Source organism: Drosophila virilis, chromosome X (genome assembly GCF_030788295.1).
Source record: "Drosophila virilis strain 15010-1051.87 chromosome X, Dvir_AGI_RSII-ME, whole genome shotgun sequence".
NCBI lineage: Eukaryota > Metazoa > Arthropoda > Insecta > Diptera > Drosophilidae > Drosophila > Drosophila virilis.
In genome coordinates this window covers 25,516,716-25,536,809 of record NC_091543.1, presented here as the reverse complement: position 1 = coordinate 25,536,809, position 20,094 = coordinate 25,516,716, and the positions used below count along the sequence as shown (strand labels likewise).

The following is a 20,094-nucleotide window of genomic DNA, read 5'->3' as shown; positions in this document are numbered from 1 at the left end:
CAATTTCTCCAGACCTCAGTTCGGCGATAAAAATTACTTAAAAATGCCACAGCTCATGGGTTGACTTTTGGCCAACGAGCACAAAAAACGACAGCTGGCAATTGGGATTGGGACTGGGCATGGGTATGGTCATGGCGCGACGTCAACAGCGCAAAAGGAAATCGCGGCGAAAATCCAACGGAAGCCAAACGTGTCGGCGCGTGGGCAGCAAAGCACCAAAAAGCAGTAAGAGAAATGGCAGCAAAAAACAGCCAAGCAGGCAGAAAATGGACAATGGAGGCTGCTGGCTGCGTGTCGCAGCCATTTCGCTATCCGACATTTTCCATGCTCCATTCTCCATTCTCTCCATTTACCATTTGCCAACCGCCACTCGCCATTCCTCATTCACCATTTGCCTTTTATTGTAAATTTACTTTATAAAGGTTATTACGGAGCAAGACGCGGAATGAGACAGCAGTGACAGTCGGGCAGTTGCGTCTGCTCTTGTGGGGTGCTTAATGACCTGCCCAATATAACAGGTAAAACTGTCCAGGTATTTCCTTTATTCTTTATTTCCATCTAACACTTCATCTATTAATGCGTGGCCCTACCTTATCAGGACTGTGTGAATCGCAGAGAGAGGTGCTACTCAAATATGCTGTCGTATTGAAAAGGCAGAGAGATTAAAATCGCAGAGAGAGACGTATTTCAGCTTCGAATAATATTAATATCAATAGTTTGTCAAGAAAAGAAAAAGATGGAATAATATATTATAGGTGCAAAATGATGTCAAGTAGGAGCTCACTTTACTTCAAGGCTCACTTCAGAGCTGAAGAAAGTGCAAAATGGTGCATACTGTTTGGGAAATTGAAAATGTTAAGAGAGTAGCTAGGTATGTCAAGAAAACAGCCATATGGATGATATTTTATCGTTCGCCTGCTTCGATGTTGTGGCCCATATAGCTAGTGTCCATTGTGAAGCGTATCACAACAGTTGGTCAAGCCGCACTTTATTAAATTGTGGCCAACTCAAAAGAAAAGAAAAAAAATGTAATGTGTGGAGCAGCTGAAACTCCGCTGGAGAAGCGCGCCATAATCCCAGCTTGCCGTCGCCATTAACGTTGGGTAACTGCAAGTTTTGGAAAGCTGGGCAACGAGTCACGCGCGGCTTGTCACCTCGTTGTTGTTGGTATTGTTGTTGATATTGTCCTTTTTTGTTTTTGTGCGCGACTGTCAATTTTTTTGGCCGGGTTTTTCTGGTCAGAGGCAACCTTCAGGCTTGAGGCTAAATCAAAATTCATGGTTTTGTTAGAGAGGCCACGGCGGCGATGCTCAATCGTGCATTGGTATCAATAGCGGGCAAACACACACACAGGCACACATACAAGCACACACACAAGCACGCACACACACGTTCATGTACAGACGGTTTACACGCAAGCTTAACCCTTTGATGGCCCCACACACATGTACAACATGTAAATTGTTTCAATTTGCGGCATTTGCCGTAAAGCTGCGCAATTTCGACATGCCATGGATACTCTGAGAGTGTAGGTGTGCGCTAGTGTTAGTGTGTGTGTGTGTGTGAGTTGTATGGTCATTGTGTGTGTGTGTGTGTTGGTGTGAGCGTGCTTCGTTTTTTTTGTTCATAGTTGGAATGTCCATGTCCGTGTCCAGCTGTTGTGCTCCCACAGAGCACACGAACACAATCCGCACCCGAACCCAAAATACAAAACTTGTTTAATATTATAGCCATATATATACATATATTGTATATACACATGCGTGTGGATGTGTGCATATGTGTGTGTGTAGGTGTCGGGGATGTCTCATCTAAAACAGCTACTGATGCGGCTGCTGCTGCTACTTTGATGTAGTTAAATTTTAATTGGACTTTGGGTTTTTATTCCCCGTCTGTGGTATTCCATTTATGCGTGTGTGCTTAGCTATGTGTGTGTGGATAAGAGACAGCGAGAGACAAAGTATGTGTGTTGGTGTTTTTGAATACTAGCCGGTTTTTTGCTGTTTGAACTTTAACATATTGTGTTGAAACATTTCCAAAATGAAGAACGTCTTGAATTTAAATTAACTTCAAACAATTACCAAAAATTTAACATATTTGTATTTTAAAAACTTAGTTAAACGTAGAGTATATGCGGTGATAACAACAGTATTTCAACTTAACCTCGATTCGATTTCATATGATTTGATTGGGATATATCTGATTTGAATATGGCACAGGTAAAAATAATGTTATTCGAACACAAAGTATTAGTTGAAATTCGATTTGTTCTTATTTCCGTAATTCATAAGCATAAGTAAATACTTCAATTTGGAAAGTTTTATTCACTCTTTTGTTACGAAATTTCTAGGGCACGAGAAGATCTTAATCGAAATAAATACATTTTTTAAAATATATATATCTCTGTATTTTTCTGATTAGCTGCATTACCGAATAATTTGATCAGCTACTATCTTTTTAGCCAACTAAAAGGTCACCAATAATTCTAGCCCTGATTGACTAAATGCTTCTGATCTTTAATGATTTTCGCGCCTATTTCTTTACAATGAGCCGATGGGCAAGTGACACTTAGCTAGCATGGCCTTGATGCCTTGCTAGACAGATCCTCTGCCCTAGATAGTATTTCTCCTTCATTATATCGGCAAGGTAGGTTATGTGATAATCTATACATAGAACTACACTCTAAGACAGAGCTGCGGCGTTAAGCCAAGAAGGCCCTGAAGATTTTTGCTTCGTTGATCTCAGTGCTCCAAGCCGGAATTTTCAATTTCTTTTGTACTCTTAGCCAAACCTGTTTCACAAAAAGCAATCGAACCAAAGCTCGAATCACATTTTTCTACATAAATAGCCTGATTCATAATAAAGAACTCTTGAGGTTGGCTCAGCAACAAAAAGTAAATAACTAAAGTCAAAAGCATTATTGGAGTTATTTGACCATATTGGTTTGTGCAAGCTTTTGGGTCGAGATCAAATTCTCATTTATTGTTTAGGGGCTACTTTTTGGAAGCAGCGTCCAATATCCTTTAATTTATTATCTGAAGCAGCCATGTAGGAGCATCTGTTAATATTGTCTGGCTCTGGTCTCGGCCTCTAAATTAACAACATTTGCTACTAACTAACAGCAAATTAAGCCATACATTGTTTATAAACGCTCAAGTGCCTTGTGAGCTTTGCAGGACGAAGGACGAGGCTGGTCAGAGGCTGGACCAATGGCTTCGCTTTAATGCCTAAATCAACTAACTTTGCGGGCAGCAAACTTATTTCCGGCATGCCGAGAACATTTCCTAGACTTCAACACATACAATCCAACGCACAGCCAAGCACGTACGCACACGCACTCACACACACACGCGCTCACACACGCACTCGTAGGCACGCACACGCCAGGACTAAGCAGAAATCAACAGCCAAAGAGAAGAGACCAAATTCAACCATAAATTGATACAGACGCCTCTGAGTCACGCCATGCTCATGCCGCTGCTCTACGACCGGCTGCCGGTTACCGTAGTCGGCCAAAATGCAGCAAAAAAGGACTTGCTGCATTTGAGGACGATGCAGTGCGATGCATTGCAATGCAATCCTTCCGGCTTCACTCCCTTTTTGCTGGCCGGCTGGCTGGCCAGAAAACCAAAAACGAGCATCCAACAATCCCAAGTTTTTGGTCAACTTTGGGCCAAAACAATGCTCGCTGGCACCAGGCGCCAACAACCAGTCGAACCACCAGACACCAGCCACCAGTCCCCAGGGGCAAGAGCAAGGGTAAGGGCACACGCAACGTAAAACTGAAAGCTGAAAGCGATGCACGCATCTTTTGCTTCTCGTTCGCATCCACATCCTCGTCCTTCGCCTGGGTCCCTTATCCCGCTCCGTTGCGGGTACGGGTACTTTGGCTCGTCCAGTGCAGTGCCTCCTCCATTAACGGCGTGCAGTGGCAGACGTTCTGGCTAGCTGCGTGTGCATGCAATCCTTCGTCCTTCGCCCGTGTCCAGTGTGTGTCCTTGCTGTCCTTGGTGTGCTATGTGTGTGTGTATGTGTGTGTGTGTGTGTGTGGACGCGTGTAGGACACCGAAAAGCAACTGCCGCAACTGGAGTTGGACTTTCTCTGGTCAATTCGCGGTTTTGCTTGTCACTTAGCCGACGCGTCGCCCAACGGCGGCCCCGTTGGCCATTTGATAAACGACGAAGAAACAAAACGATGCCAAACGAGATGCCATCACACGACGCTACAACGAAGTGCAGCCACATCCAGCCTGGAGCTGCAGCTGGGAGCTGGTGTTGGCTTCGAGACGACAATGTGACGACATTTTGTGTCCATTGAATTATCTGGCCGAGGTGTCCAGCGGTGTCACCCCTGACTGCTGACTGCCGACTGCCGACTCCTGACTGCTGCCTGCGGACTGCGGACTGCTGACTGCTGACCTGACTGGCTGGCTGAGTTGTCGACTTCCTCCCCTAACCAAAATTAGGCCTAATGACGCTGTGATGAAGCATGTGTATAAAGAGATTGCCTTTTTTAAACGTTTCTCATAGTATATTAAAAAACAAGTTGAAAAACAAACATTTAAACTTAATATAATGCAAGCTTAAGGTTATCTAAAAACACAAATCCTTAATTTGTTTCAAATTTGGAAAAAATAATGCTTGTTGCTGGATATTAATTTCTCATCGTTGGAAACTATATAGTTTCGCACATTTCTTAAACTAAAAACAAAATATACTTTTCTTTAAGTTCAAGAATATGATTCAGTTCTTTTTAGCTTAGGAGTTTGTTTCTCATTATTCATTTCAGGATAATGAGTGGATTTTAATTTGAAATGCAACCTCAAATAGGTTGCGAACCCTCGTAAAGATTAAATATTAGAAATTTAATTTAAAGCAGTAATTAAGTATGATGAGATTTTAAGCGGCTTGAATCTGACTAAAGTAACCACGATAGTGGACCCGAGCGATGCCGGGTAATCTGTTCTAGTACAATATATACAATGGGAAATACTTGAAGATTTAGTTTTATGTGTAGCTTAGAACTGTGCACCCTCTGCCATATCAGAACCGTTTTTTGATCTATCCAACTTAATATCTTGGACAACTTAATAGTCAAGATTCACTCTCGATTATACACGATTCTGATAACCTAAAGAAGGGTGTTATGTGTGCGTTGTTTCAATTGTGGCATTGGACAGCTGTGACTGTTATTTTTAAGCTTTAAATGGCGTAACAAGTGCAGATTGCTGTCGTTGTTTCTCCGAGTGCGTGTTCGAGTTCGAGATTTGAGTTTCGAGTTACAGTTGGAGTCCTTCTTGTTTGTTTGCGCCTGCCCGCAGCTTGCTTTGGCTTTTGCTTTTAAGCCGCCTACCTTCAGCAGGGCAAAACAGCTATGGGAGTCGCATTTGCAGCCAGCAGAGGCCGGTGGAGGCGTTTAACATTTTTGAGGCTTGATTGGATTTTGCACAGGCCTCTGCGTAAAGTGAAAAATTGCATTTTGAGCAGCTGCTGCTGCTGCTGTTGGTGTTCCTGCTGCTGCTGCTGCTGCTGCTGCAATTGCAGTTTGCAGCTAAACTTGTTGATGATTTTGTTGTTTTCAGTGCTGTTGTTGCTGATGTTGTTGTTGCTGTTGTATTTGTTTTTACTGTTGATGAAGTCGGCTTTGGTTTGGTTTGGTTTCATTTGGTTTTGATGGTCAGCCAGCCTGCGGCTGTCTGTTATTTTGAAATACTCGTTGAGTGGCTCGTTTGCGGTGAACATGCATGTGGCTGGACCCACAGCCAGCCATGCCCACTAGCACCTAATACAGAATGCCCGCCCACAAAGTAACCCCAAACACTGTTCATTTTTCTAATGCATTTTAAGCGATTTGGGCAAAGCCAATGCCAAACCCAAGGTTACGGGTTGGGGCCCAGTCACGCCCATTAACAGTTTATTAGCACCTCAAGCAACTGCCGCCGCCCCTCTGCTGTTGTCAAATGCGCAATGCCACGCCCACACCTCTTTCTACTCTGTCTCCGTGTGTGTGTGAGTGCGTCTGTGTGTGTGAGTGAATGCAATATTGCATTTCTACGGCAATTAAAATGAATTTTCCGGTTACTTGACACATAACATAATTTGCATATCCGGCGCCTGGCACGACCCCTCATCCGGCAGCTCCTCCCTCCTACGATATGCCCCTGGGTCTTAAATACATAAATGATGCAATGAATGCAGCTTGAATTGCAACAGCATCACCAATGATAGCAATAGCAATGGGCTGCGAGACGCCTGCAACCCTTGTTGCCTACATCCACGCCCACCTCATATGCCAGCCCCTTTTTGTGATGTGTGTCTGTTCCGTACGGATTGCTGGCGCCTTTGGATAACACTGGACATCTGGGTTTTCAACCTCTGGCCTGGCAAACGATATGCAGTCAAGTATAATCGCTTCAGTCATTTTATATATATTTTTTTTATCATTATATATCTGTCACATTATCTATCTATATGACTCTGGTATGCCAATAAGACGCTCTCTTTATGTATTTCATTGTCGTTAATTATAGATATAATATCTTGTTTGCTCCTTTAAGTTCATGGGTTTGATACTTGATCTCTTGTAAGTGGACTTTCAGCTAATCGACAACAACTATACCCTCACCAGAACGACTTCAGCCATTTTTCTATAGCCGTATCGAAACATAAACATGTTACCTAGTGTGAATATTGTCATATGCATGTTGTCACCATTGTCGGATGCAACACTCCAGCCTTTTACTGCCTTGCTTGATACCTTGGCTGGCTTGAGGTCTCTCCCCAACTTAAATGCCAACATGCACACAAGCACACACACTTATACGCACACACACGCACACACACGAAAGCTTGTTGAGTTTGTCCAAATCACCGAGTTTAACAAATTAAATGACTTCTAGTGCGTACATTGTTTTGACACGGATGTCCCCAGCAATCCAGTGCCATAGACATAGCCTGTGTTGGTATGGGCAGCGTCTGGGATTTGCCAAATTGCTGTTGATTGCTCGACCTCTGCATCCGCAGTTGGGCGTCCACCTGCAATGTTAAGCATTTGCCAGGCACCAATTTCTCGTGGCCACCAACCCACCCACCTGGCTGCACACATTGCCACAGACCACCATCATGGAGATTGGCATTGGGGTTGGGGCTCCAATCAGAATTTGAGGCTGGGGCTGCACATTGTTTTTGTGGTTGAAGGGCCGAGTGCGCCCTGCACTTTTCATGACGTATTGTCAAACGGAGTCACACACTATGCTCCACAAACTGCCGCGCACAACTTTAACCATAAAAAATTATATAAAAAAAAAGAAGAAAACCCCCCCGTCTTTATGCTGCCATCTGCCAACCGTTTGGCGGTTAAACGGTGGACTCCAGCCTTGGCTGATGGAGCGGCATACCGAGCCGCTGGACCACCCGGTTTTCAACATGGCAAGCGCTGCGACGCAGCACGCGGCCGCCTTTGAAATGCATCATATTTTGATTTTATGGCGTTTATCTTGCGCCTTTCGGTTTTTATGTCTTTATAAATACACAACTGAGGCAGCAAGGCAAAAATATGAGAGATGCACATGATTCATGCGCATTCACGTAAGCTGGTAGCCGCGTTTGTTTATGGCAATTAAATTTCATTCAATATCAATAACAACAACAGCAAACAACAACAGAAATGCATAAAAACAACAAATTGAATACTACAAAAATATACTCCTTGAGGCGGCACAGAGGATCAAATTATTGTGATTGTCTGTAAAGATGTTGTTTTCTTTTTTTCCATAACAATATATATCTCTTTATATAAAACAGTATGTCCTGTCTAACTAACTGACTGATTAACTGACTTACCGACTAATTGACTTGCTGACTGACTGACTGATTGATGATCAACACATAGACCAACCCTAAGAGCTGGGAGGCTGATTTTTGTACTAAATACGAATCTTTATTCAATTTAAAAAATGTACATAAAACTACCGATAGACCTTAGGCAAATTTTCATTGTATATATTCAATTAGGGAGCGTTTCAAACTTCGCATATTTTCAAATATAAATATGAAAGCAACTTCAAGCGGATATTCCACTCCACCAAGTGAAAATCGTGTTTCAAGAAAGAACGACACAAATTATATTTACGATTTAATAATACGTTTAATTGGACATGCCATACATTAATTGAACTTGGCCCGGGCAACGCCGACTAATACCAGCTAGATTTTATGTGTTTATGTTTATTCCGGCTTTGGTATTTCAACTTTAAACGTGACTCCGTTTGCGCTAGGTGCTCTGATATGCCTCGGCATGGAATTGTATTATATAATAGAATTCCGGGCTTAAGTCTTCGGCTCACTTTATGATTATTGTACAATTTAATATTCAATAAAATAGTTAAATAACTTCACATGATCAGATGCACATATATTAAACACCTCATTCAGATGATGATCAGAAAATGCAACACTCTTACGAAATTTTGCTCACTATGTTTGATTTTTATGTATTAAGTAGATCGTGTTTACACAAACATCTTGTTTTTTTCAGTTTAGTTAATCACTTTTATATATTTACACTTTTTTTTAAACTCTGCTCAATTTATGCTGCAATCACTTTTTATGCACAAATGTAATTTGTTTTATCATTATTATTATTACTTAATTTCTTTCTTATTTTCTTTGATTATATTTTGGGGCTTTGGCGTTGTTTGGGCGCCACCACAACTGCAAACGCGTCGCGCGTGTCTAAAACTGAGTTACCGTTTGTGCGTGCGTGTGTGTGCGTGTGCCTGTGTGTTGTGACTGTCCGGCCACATGTGTGTGCGTGTGCGTGTGCGTGTGTATGTGTGTGTGCTGTTACTGTTGCCGTTTCCAATTGACTCGCTGCCGTGTCTTGCCTCGCGCACCTTCTCGAGTTGCGTGTGTGTGGAACAACAGCGCCAGGTTTGCGGCGTCTAGATAACCAAAATTTCATTGGATCTCGGTATAAATTACACACATGCCACACTCAACATGTGTGTGTGCGCCTGAGTGTGTGCCATAAAGCATCGTTTACATTTGTCTCTGGGCAATCGTATAGACCGTTTGAGTCGTTGCCGCCTTTGATGCTGAGTTTTAACGGCGCATTCATGTTTTTTATGCTCTTGTGCGCGCGCGTGTGTGCGTGGTTTTGTGTGTGATCTGCATGATGTGAGTTGCCTGGTTTTTAATTTGCTGAAAACTCACTCAACTCACTGAGTCACTCACTCAACGGCGACGGCGACCCCACTCGACTCAACGTCTCTCAATTAGCAAATTAAGCATTCCCGGCCAACCCCAGCCCCGGTGGCCCCCATCATCCCCACAATCGCGTACACACGGAGCACACACATTTCACTCCAGCCAAGGGTTGCAAGCAAGTTGGAGCCGTTTTGGATCTGGCTCTCAATTTGCCATTTTGCACTCGACTCAATTGTTGGCGTCCATTGGACTCCGCCCCCGTCGCTGGCAAGCCCAGTGCAGCTTTGCATTCACCCAGCTCCAAGCAGTGTATGTGTGCATGGGGGTGTGTGCGTGTGTGCGTGTGGTCAGTTTGGTGCTGGGTTCTGTTTATTTTTTTTTTTATTTATTTATTTTTGTTGTTGTTTTATTTGAGCAGGGTTTTGTTGTTGCTGCTGCTTTTGCCTGGTTTTATATTTTTGCGGCACTGATTTTATTATTTTGCGTATGTTTTGTGCTGCATTTCGTTTCGTTTTTGCAAATCACGCAGTTGCCACCCCATTCCGAATATTAGCCGCCCACCCCTCGTGTGGCACCAACTGTGCCACAAATGCCGCCCACAGCATTTTGCGGTATGTGTTGTTGCCCCAGAGAGGAGCCCAGCAGACTGCCTAAAAAATCAACAGACACACACGCACGCAAAATAAAATAAACCTAGTCATGATGGTCGAGGTGGGGAGGGGTATGAATTGTGCGGTGCAGTGCTCTGGCCGAGCCAAACCGGTGCCAACATTTTTGTGTGCAATTTTTAGTTAAATTATTTTTACATATCTACACACACACTCCCACACACACATGGCAAAAAAAAAAACAAAATGTCGACACGCAAATTCGATGCTGTTTCTATTTTAAGCCTATACAAATGGGTGCCTGAGTGTGTGCGTGTGTGCGAGTGTGCGTGCGTGTGTGCATGCACTTTTTGCCAACTGCATTTCGGTTTTTGGGCTTGCCTTGTTGTTGTTGCTGTTGCTGTTGCTGTGGCAGCAACAAAGTGGCAAGTGCAGATTTGAAGTTATTACCAAAAACTAACCAACGTTTTGTGGGTTTGAAGTTGTGTGGAATAATATTGGTAGACCTAAAAAGCCTTTGGCTTTGATTTTGTTGTTGCTCTTGTTGTTCTACTCTCGTTGTAAATATTTTGTCGATTTTTGGCACACAATTCACATATGCACACTCGCACACACTCACGCATATTCAATTTTATCCTGCACCTCAGGACCAAATCATGGAAATACAATTATTTCTTCCTTTTTTTTTTTTGTATGTGATGCTGCAACCAAAAGTTGTGTCTTCTTTAATATGCTGACTGAACATCAGTTCTGGCCTTTTCTAACAGTTTAATATTTTTAGTTTATTTCATTTTGACTTTGAACTCTAAAAGGAAGCGTTCAACAGTTGTTTTTAATCTAAAAGATCAGTTTATTTAGAAGGAGATGGATCGGAAATATGGGCATTCTATCAAGCAATTATATTCGGGATACTGCAATTTTTGACAATGTGGCAGCATAAATATTGTGCACAAATTTTTGCAAAAATTCGAGAAGGGAATATCCGTCAATGGAAATGGCAATGAAAACGGGCCACACCGAATGGCTAGATATATCTTTTAACACTCCCAACATATTTATTTATTATATAATATAGACATAACAACGGCAACAAGTAAAACTCTGCTTCAATTGAGTTTGCCGTCAATCTTATTGAGCCTATTGTAGACTGCATTCTGAATTGTATTGTATACTTATTTCTGAAAGTAAGTTTTAAAAATAAACATGGGTAGGGGCAAGAGCTGTACGTTAAGCTGCACGGACTTGTAAAAAGTGCACATCTTTATTGGCAGAAGGCTCGAAAGCAATTGTATTTCCACTTTAAGTTGACCTCAAGACAGCCAAAAGCGCCAACAACAAATATAATAGTTGCTAGCAATAACAAATTGTAATACATTTTCTATGCATTACAAATCGCAACGAGCTTAAGCTTTCAATGTTTGTTTTGTTTGTTTGTTTATCAAAAAAAGAATTGGCAACATTAAGCAATTAATACTTGTGCTACTTTTCATGGCCATTCCACTAGTCCAAAGTTTTGGAAATTATTTTGTTCGCTGTTCAATAAAAATGCAGCATACAAATTGCCAATTTACACAGCCATTTCCCTGTAAGTAGCAAAAAATAAAATAAAAAGAACAACGGCATGTACAAAAGTGTTGTATGCTGAACACGTTTATAATTTGTAGAGACAGCGAGAAAAAATTATAATGGGGGAAAACCTGCAAACACACACCCATACACACAAACACACGCGCACACACACACATAAAAACGAAAACAACGCCAATCAAATGCAACAACAGGGACAAAGTTGCGGGCATAAAAAATTACGAAACCAAAAATCAGCAACCAAATATGTGGTTGCCACCAACAAAAGGGCAAACAAAAGGCAACTGCGAATGCACACGTGGAGTGTGCACAGCCAACAGATACCCTGTAGCAGTCAGCTCCAAAGGAAACCAAGTCTAATACGAAAACGAAAGGCATTTGTGATTCTTTGTAGCGGGTATCAAATACTCTTCAAAGATTTAAGCTTAAAACTGCATTCCTTTGAAATGCAATAGCATACGTTCCTATTCTGTGTTACAGGGTATCAGATTAAGCACGCGAGCCCAATTAAAGAGGGCGGCTACATTGACAGCCAGCGGTAAGGGTGCTGGGAAGAACCTTGGTCAGGTGAGTTGTTTGGCGGCGGCCATCGTCAGCGGCAGAGCTCAAAATAACACAAAAAAAAGGATTACACAAAAAATTGCATTGCAGTCTTCGGCAACAACGGACAATGCACAGTCCAGCCGTCCATCCGTCCGGCCCGCAATCCACGGGTTGTGGCATAATAAACACTCTGGCAACACGCGTGTCCAGCATTGCTATAACAATAAACGAAGCAGGCGTTGTTGTTGCTGCGCCTGTTCCCGGTTCCTGTTGCTGTTGTTACGTTTGGCCTGCCTCATCAGCATCAGCATCAGCAACAACAACAGCAACAGCAACAACCGGACAACAGCCGGGTTGAAGGTGTGAGAGCAAACGAGGGGCTGACAGCTGTACAAACGCAGAGCTTCACAAACAAGCCAGGAGGCATATGAGGCAACCGGGGGCAACAAGGACGCGTTTGGTCAGTCGCATGGTTTCCGATGCACACGCCGCGTATGCGTAATGTGCGAAAAGCGCAGCAAAATGAACACAAAAAAATCAATAAAAAAAAACGAAACGAAAGAAAACACAGCGAAACAGGAAACGGTATTAATAAAAAATAGACGAAGGAAAACGCAGTGCAATCCATAAAAAATGCAAGCTCGTGCAGGACGCGTAGACCCGGACTCAGGCAACACGTCCTTTGCCGCCACCGCCGCGTCCATATTCCCTGCCCACATCTCCCTGTTTGCAACTTTCAACGTGTTCATTGCAGTCAAACTTGTTGACAATGCTCGCTTACAAGAAGGCCCATGTCCCCGGCTGATTCGCATTCGCATTCGCCGTGCCCCAGGCTGGGGTGGCTGGGCTTGAGCCTTCTTGTTCCTTTTTAAGGTTTTGCATTTTGAGGCCAACATTGAGGCCACGAACGGCGCTGCCTTCCAACGCTGACAACAACAGCAAGAACAACATCGCCACTCGCGGCTGGTTTTTCTGCTTGTTTTTGGATTCTTTTTTCATTTGTTCCGTTTTTTTTTTGTCGGCCTCTTTGTTTGGCATGTAAATTTATGACACTGGTCAAGTATTGCCAGTTGCCTCTTTTTACACTACACTCACAGGGTAACTAGCTGCGTATATTGATCGTGTTTATCAGCTATATGAATTTCATCAATATTTGATTCATGTTGAATTTTAACAACCAGAAATATGGAGAGAAACGGGGCTATATTACGAAAAAAAAACCATTATTTCTACAATTAACCCCGTATCAGCCTGAACCGCAATTTTATTCTCAACGTATTATATTTGACAATAATTGGAGTGCATTTATAATTTCTTTCTTTAATCCAGTTCGTTGACTTTAAATTAACAAAAGCAGTGATAATAATCAGCTCGAATTGTTATGGTAAGCCCCCGCCCGAGCATAATAATATTCAATCCCCAAGCTGCAAACAGCCTAACACATTATTCTACAACTACTCTTGACACAGTCAAATGTTAATATCATACTTTATTATGCTAGACATTTGGTAATTGAGCAGCCCGCGCAATTTCCTACATATTCTCAGTTGGTAAAGGTCTTAAGGTTTAACCTACCTTTGTGAGCGTATTCACATGTCGAATATGATCCATTGGGCCTATTTTGACGGCCACATTGATGTGCGTTGTGTGATTTTTGTTGGCCAGTTTGCCAATTTTTAAACAGCTTGTTAACATTTTGTCGCCTATCAATGCGCAGTCCGGACACAGCACCCAAGGCCTGACAGTTATCATTGGCCAGCTGATCTGTTTGCGGTTGTTTGAAGGGGGGGCTGCCTCGCAGGTGCTTCAATTCTGTGTGTGTGTGTGTGTGTGCGTGTGTGGGTGTAGGTGTTAACTCTGATGTCGTTTTTGCCTGTGAATCGCTGATTTGCTGCTGGCCTTGCTTACCGGATTTTGGCGTGCATTTGGCAGGCAAAGAAAATGCGTTAATAAAGTGTTGCTCGAGAGCTCATTATGCATTTTGCTCACGTTTTACATTTTTAATTGCATTCTACCCATTGCCCGCTGTCCATTGCCCACTGCTGCCCGATGCTGTCTCTTATTTGCCGGCTGGCTGCCGTACACTGTCTACTAGTTATTCTGGCGTCTGTGTCCTTTCATTAAATGCGCCGCATGGTAAGCGATTAAAACGACCGCCGAGGCAGCAAATCGAATTAATTTTTGTAACGTGCAAATGACCGCATCAAGCAGCAGCAGCAGCAGCAGCAGCAGCTATAGCTGCTGCAGCATTAAGAGCTGTTTGATAGGGATACTCATACGTATTAAATCCTTTGCCGCACAACACATTTAAGTTGATGATTAAGCTGGCCGCTTTATACCATATGTACCCATATATATGTTCCATATATATATATTGTATATAGGTACATGTATGCGGCATTGCAACTCTTTATGTATGCAGAAGTATGTGTACATTATATACTTAAGCACATAAAGATGTAATGACCTGTATACATGACCGCCGCCACCGCCACCACCACCACCACCATCAGCAGCGACAGCGGCAGCGGCAGCACCACCAACACCAGCGATAGTATCGAATCCTTTGGAGCGCGCTTTTGGTCGCCGCTTAATAAACTACACGAGTCAAAGGGGGGCCGGTGTGGGCGGAATGATTTTTTTAAATTCTCTTAATTGAAACTGCGCCAAACGAACAAGGATGCAGCAGCAGCAGCAGCAGCAACGGCAGCAGGAGGAATCACAGCGTTGATCGCTGCCAGCAGGCATATTTTAATGAATATTGAGGATTAAAGGAATTTGCGGATATTCATTGAATTATGCATTTTGGCCTCTCTTCCTGACTGCGGTCACCAGCACCACCAGCACCACCAGCACTAGCAGCAGCAGCAGCAGCAGCAGCAGCCAGGACCATTCGACAGGACCATCATATATTTCTTTGTCGCACGCGATGATTTATTAAGTCATTAGCACTTGTGCGGCTGCTGTTGGCGGCTGCCCACGCAAAGCTTGCAGCATGCAGTGGGATGCAGCAGGCCGGTCGTGTTCATGTGTATGTGTGTGGGCTGTATAACTTGTAATTCTTATTAATTGTGTGTTGTTGCCGCTGCTGCTGCTGCTGTTGCAGCGAGTGTGCGAGTGCACGAGTCTGTGTGAGAGTGAATATTCAATATTTTCCCCTGGCTGGCGTCGTAGCGGCTGCTCATTAAGGCACAGGACATTAACTGCTTAACCAAAGTTAAAACCATCTGCAGACATACATTTCAAATTATGATATTCACTTCTGTTTTATACTTGCGTCCGTACAGATATTGTACATGCGTTCCAATCACAATATCCTTTCATCTATCTATCTATTCATCTATATATATTACCATAAACCAATACCTATACGCATCTACATATAACCACATTTTTCTTCTCGAAACCAATATCCTGAACCTATTGAAAATGAGTAAAGATAATAATATTTTTGTGAAAATGTAGGCAGTAAGAAGTAGCTCCAACCCTATAAAGCATATATATTCATGATCAGCATCACAAGCCGAGTCAATCTAGTCATGTCCGTCTATCGATTCGTGTATCCGTATAGATGAACGCATCGATCTCAGAATCATAAGAGCCTGTTTCAAGTGAAGAATAGAAACTTCAAATGGTACGAAAAGTGCCAAAATATTTCCATTTTTGTATTTAAGTATAGGACAGACAGTGACAACCGTGATCTTACCAACCAGAAAACTTATAAATAAATATGAAAAATGATAATTGCCAAGTTGCCTGTGATTCCTTAAGTGATTTGATATATATATATATATATATATATATATATATTTTATTTTACTATTGAATTAATAATTTTTAATGTTAATATTAACATTATCATTATTTGTAACCACGTATGCTCAACTTTTCCAAATATGGTGCTATTTTAAATTCAGTCTTATATGGCGTACTGGACACTGATGCATATTATTTGGACATTTTTTGTTACTTTAATTGTTCTTGGGATTGTTTGAGCCAAATGCGACAAATTATAAGAATTTTGCATAAGCTTAAAGCCAATTTCGTAAGCCATTTAAGAAGGTTAAGGTCAGATTTCGAGCTCGGTTGAAGTTTGGGCTACGTCTCGGGAATTGAGCTCATTGGGCGCGATATGTGTTGTGTGGATAATGTGTGTGTTTGTGTGTGTGCGTTGGTGTGTAGCAGGGAATTGAGGCAGAGTCTGCTGTGCTACGGAGAATGTCAGAAATGCGTGTGAAAAATAAACGAGATTTTCGCAGCGCGCTTTTGATATTTTTGCATGACAGAAGCCAAATGAGAAAATGCGATTTTCCGCACAGCTCCGGCCAATGACATGAGCATGGATATGCCGGCAATGGCCACCGACAGCCGCCAGGCCATGTCCAATGGCCTACCAACTTAATGTGTTGGCGTTTCCTGGCACAGACACACATACACACACGCACACACACACACACGCAGGACCATACAAATGCGCAGTCACATGATGAGCCCAGTCACAAAGACAGACGCACAGATAATTTTTACAATTTGCAGCAATGCGTTTTTAATTTAAATCGATAAAAGTTGCATTCGCACAAAAACAAACCAGACGAAATCAACAACAATAACAACACAATGCAAAATAAATTGCAAGCAACTCCCAGCACACTCTCCACCTCAGCGGCCCCAATAGCAGCACCAGGCTCAGCTCCATATTCAATCAGTTATGGACTCCATGCAATTATGTATTAGTCGGAAACAACTTTTTTCACAGAACAAATTGATATAGAAATTTCAAGTGCCTTTCGTCTGAGTGTCGATTTACCGATCATTTGGAATGATAACCTGACTGGTATATTAACAAATTCCCAAAGAATTCGTACTAAAAACTCTGTAAAATTATAATTTTGCGCAAATTAATTAAACAGCTGAAACAAAATCTCATTAATGCCCTGGACGACAAATCAATGCACGGAGATCATATAAAAAATGTTATTTTTTGTTACTATTTTTAACAGAGGAAATCTCTTTAATTGAGGCCTTTCTAAGCTGCATGAAATTCATTAATTGGCTAATGCATGGCAGCGGGAGCATAACTGCGCATTAGCAACAAATATATGTATGTATTTAAATTAAATATAATTTAATTAAACATTATGTATGGAGCAGGCCGACGGAATGCAATGCAACAAAATGTGTTGCCTACATTTGAGCGCCGGCTGCGCTGGCCATGATATCGTTATCCATTTTGGTTGCTGTTGCTGTTGTTGTTGCAATTTTATTTTGTTTTTGATTTGACTGGCCCTGGCATGCATACAGACAACCACACATGCACACGCACACGCACGCACACATGGCTGTGTGTGTGTGTGTGCTCTTGTGCATTTGTGTTTATTTTATTTTATTATTTTTTCTCTTTTGCGGTCAACGAGTTGGTTGACCACTTTCAAATACAGTCAAAGCCAGAGCCACGCCCACATGCACGCCCACGCCTCGCACAAAAAAAGAATAACAAACAACTTGAGTGGTGAGTTCGTATGATCCCCTTCCCCCTCCCGTTCCCGTGCCCGATCCCGTTGCCATTGCTGTTGTTGTGTGTTGATTATATGCACAATATTTGTTGCCTACATTTTATTTGTATTTGCTTTTTATTTTTATTTATTCCTCAGTTTTTTGCCTGTTGTTCTTTTTTATTTGTTTTAAAATATATCATGTTGCGTGGATTTTTTTTTATTTTGTTGCTTCTCTTGTTGTTGTTGCCAGCCTACACAGTTGATTTAAACGTTTTACACCGGCGTGCCAATTTTGTTGCGCCCTCTCCCGCGGTTTGCTCGTTGTTATTGCTTTTTTCTTTGGCTTTTTTTATTTTTTTGTTGAGTTTTTTTTTATTTTTTTAGTTGGTTGACCGTTGGGTTAACCGTTGAATTATCAATTTCGCGGTAGAACTTGCGGTGCATAAGTGCGGTTCACCGATGAGTTTTCGAAGGTATCATATTAAACGGACTGCTGCTGCTGCTTTATTCATTTTTTTTCTTGCTTTTGTTGTTGTTTGTACTTGATTTTGTTGGCCGTCTGTCAGCCCGAAATGAAAACGTTAAATTTTAATTAATTACATTAAGTAAAAATGGTTCATTGCGTCCATTTCGCGTTTGCATATTGACATGTGAAGTGGGTCATTAAATGTTTATCTGAATGGCTTCAACATGAAATAACATGCATACTTTTTATTATTATTTGCTTCGATCACTGCGTTAATTGTTTGGCTAACGATTTTTGGCAATCTTCGCGCTACACTTCTATTAACAAGGCACAATTTGTACAAAGAACACGCAAAATCCAACAACAGGATTGAACCTTAGTTCGTCAAAAACCTTTAATTATAGTTTTTAGCTAATTTATACATTACTTCTATCTTAGAGGCCAAGCACTTTACGCAAAGAAAAATCATTTAAATATTTATTTTGAAATTCGTAATTCATCACTGATCCAACACACAATATGGCAGCCATATGCTGCCCAATGCAATGGTAAATATATAGTAACATATAATATACAAATACATGATATATATCTATAAAGGCATTCCAATGTATTAATAGCACCAACTGTCGAAATTCTTTAGTTTGATGTGACATATGTGAGAAATAAATGTTATTTAAGTTATTTCGACTGCGGAAATTTTGTGGTAAGACAAAAATCAACAGAGCAAAATCTAATTCTAAATGTGCCCACTCTTTTTTTGTAATGTTGCGTAAAGGAAAAATTAATAAAATTAAACTAAAACTGCTTTTAGTGAAATATTTAACAAATTCCAAATTCATAAATCTCAATAAAGAAACACTTTCTCTAAATAAAAGTAGTTGAGCTAATATTTTCAATTTTTAAACACACATAAAGTCCTATTGATTCACTTAAAATAAGTATAACTAAATTATTTAAAAATAAATTGAGATAAGAGAAAAGTGAGCTTGAACAACTGTCTGCACTCAATATAAAGCCCGAAATTAATTTTACAAAGTAATTTCTTAGTTCTCAACTTTTTGCATGCAATCGAACGATTGTAAGTGAAAATTATGAAAATAGGAAAACTCACCTTAAGACAGGAATTTGCTGAAGTTGATTGATGCTGTTGCCGCGTTTGATGCGTTGCAAATTATTTAATTATGGCAAATTTGATACTTTACTTGAAATATTTGTGACTGCTGATCTGTTTGCAGGCACTGTATGTAGTTGCAGTTGTTGTTGTTGTTGTTGCCTTTGGCTGATCAGGCCACCAAGAAATCAACATTTATTAACGACACACAAACACAAAAAATTGCACACACAATTGCGTTTATTATGGGAGACAAAAAAAAAATGGAAATAATATTAAAATTGTAATTAATATCGACGACTGGCGATGAACGATTGACGGTTTAAATTGAATTGAATTGATAGTCGCTTTATATTGTTGCGCTTACGAATATGTACGACTAATCAAATAGACGACAATTGAACGCCCGGAGCGGAACGGAAACGCGGCCGGCGAGTTAGTGGTCAGAATGCAAAGTGACACATGGAGCTCCAGCTCCAGATGCTGCTGCTGCTGCTGCTGTTGTTGATGATGATGCTGCCGATGCTGCCGATGCTGAATTTGCCGTTGCCGTTGCTGTTGCTGCCGATGCCGATGCCAATGCGGATGCGGCCAATGGTGCCCCGTGCTGGCTCCAACTGCATTCGGCAATACGAAGCCGCTTTGAGCGTGCCCGATTTGTGTTGCGCCCGTATTGTTGCACTTGCCGAACGGCCCTAGCCCCGTGCCCCACACACCTGAAACACAGCGCACGCGACCAACGAGAAGCTCACGAACAATGTACGAGAAACGAGCACGACGAACTGCAAAGCGCCGAAGTACGAAGCTGTATGCCACACGACCAGATCAAGTCCGTGTCCGTGTCCGTGTCCGTTAATGTTGTCGAGTTGCTGCTGCTGCTGCTGTTGTTGCTGTTGTTGTTACCGTTGTTGCTGTGAAGTTGCTGCTGCTACATGCGTGCGCTTTGAACCGGTTAACAGCACAATTGCAAATGATAACACGCACACAGAATGCTCGGTGAAAATTTTCGAAATTTTCACACAAAAAACTTTTCAAATTTTCAAAGCAGCGGCGACGCCGCATCAACGTCGCTCT

The 20,094-nt window shown here is 41.7% G+C and overlaps 1 protein-coding gene across 2 annotated transcripts in view; it reads right to left on the bottom strand.

Annotated features, from left to right (window-relative positions):
• The window catches only part of RunxA (Runt related A), a 37,073-nt gene extending 17,343 nt beyond the window's left edge, over positions 1–19,730 (bottom strand). For both annotated transcript variants that reach the window (XM_070211214.1, XM_002055178.4), the window contains exon 1: positions 19,021–19,730. The gene's annotated coding sequence lies outside the window, so the exon portion shown is untranslated. The remainder of the gene's footprint in view (positions 1–19,020) is intronic.
• Positions 19,731–20,094: the final 364 nt, after the last annotated feature.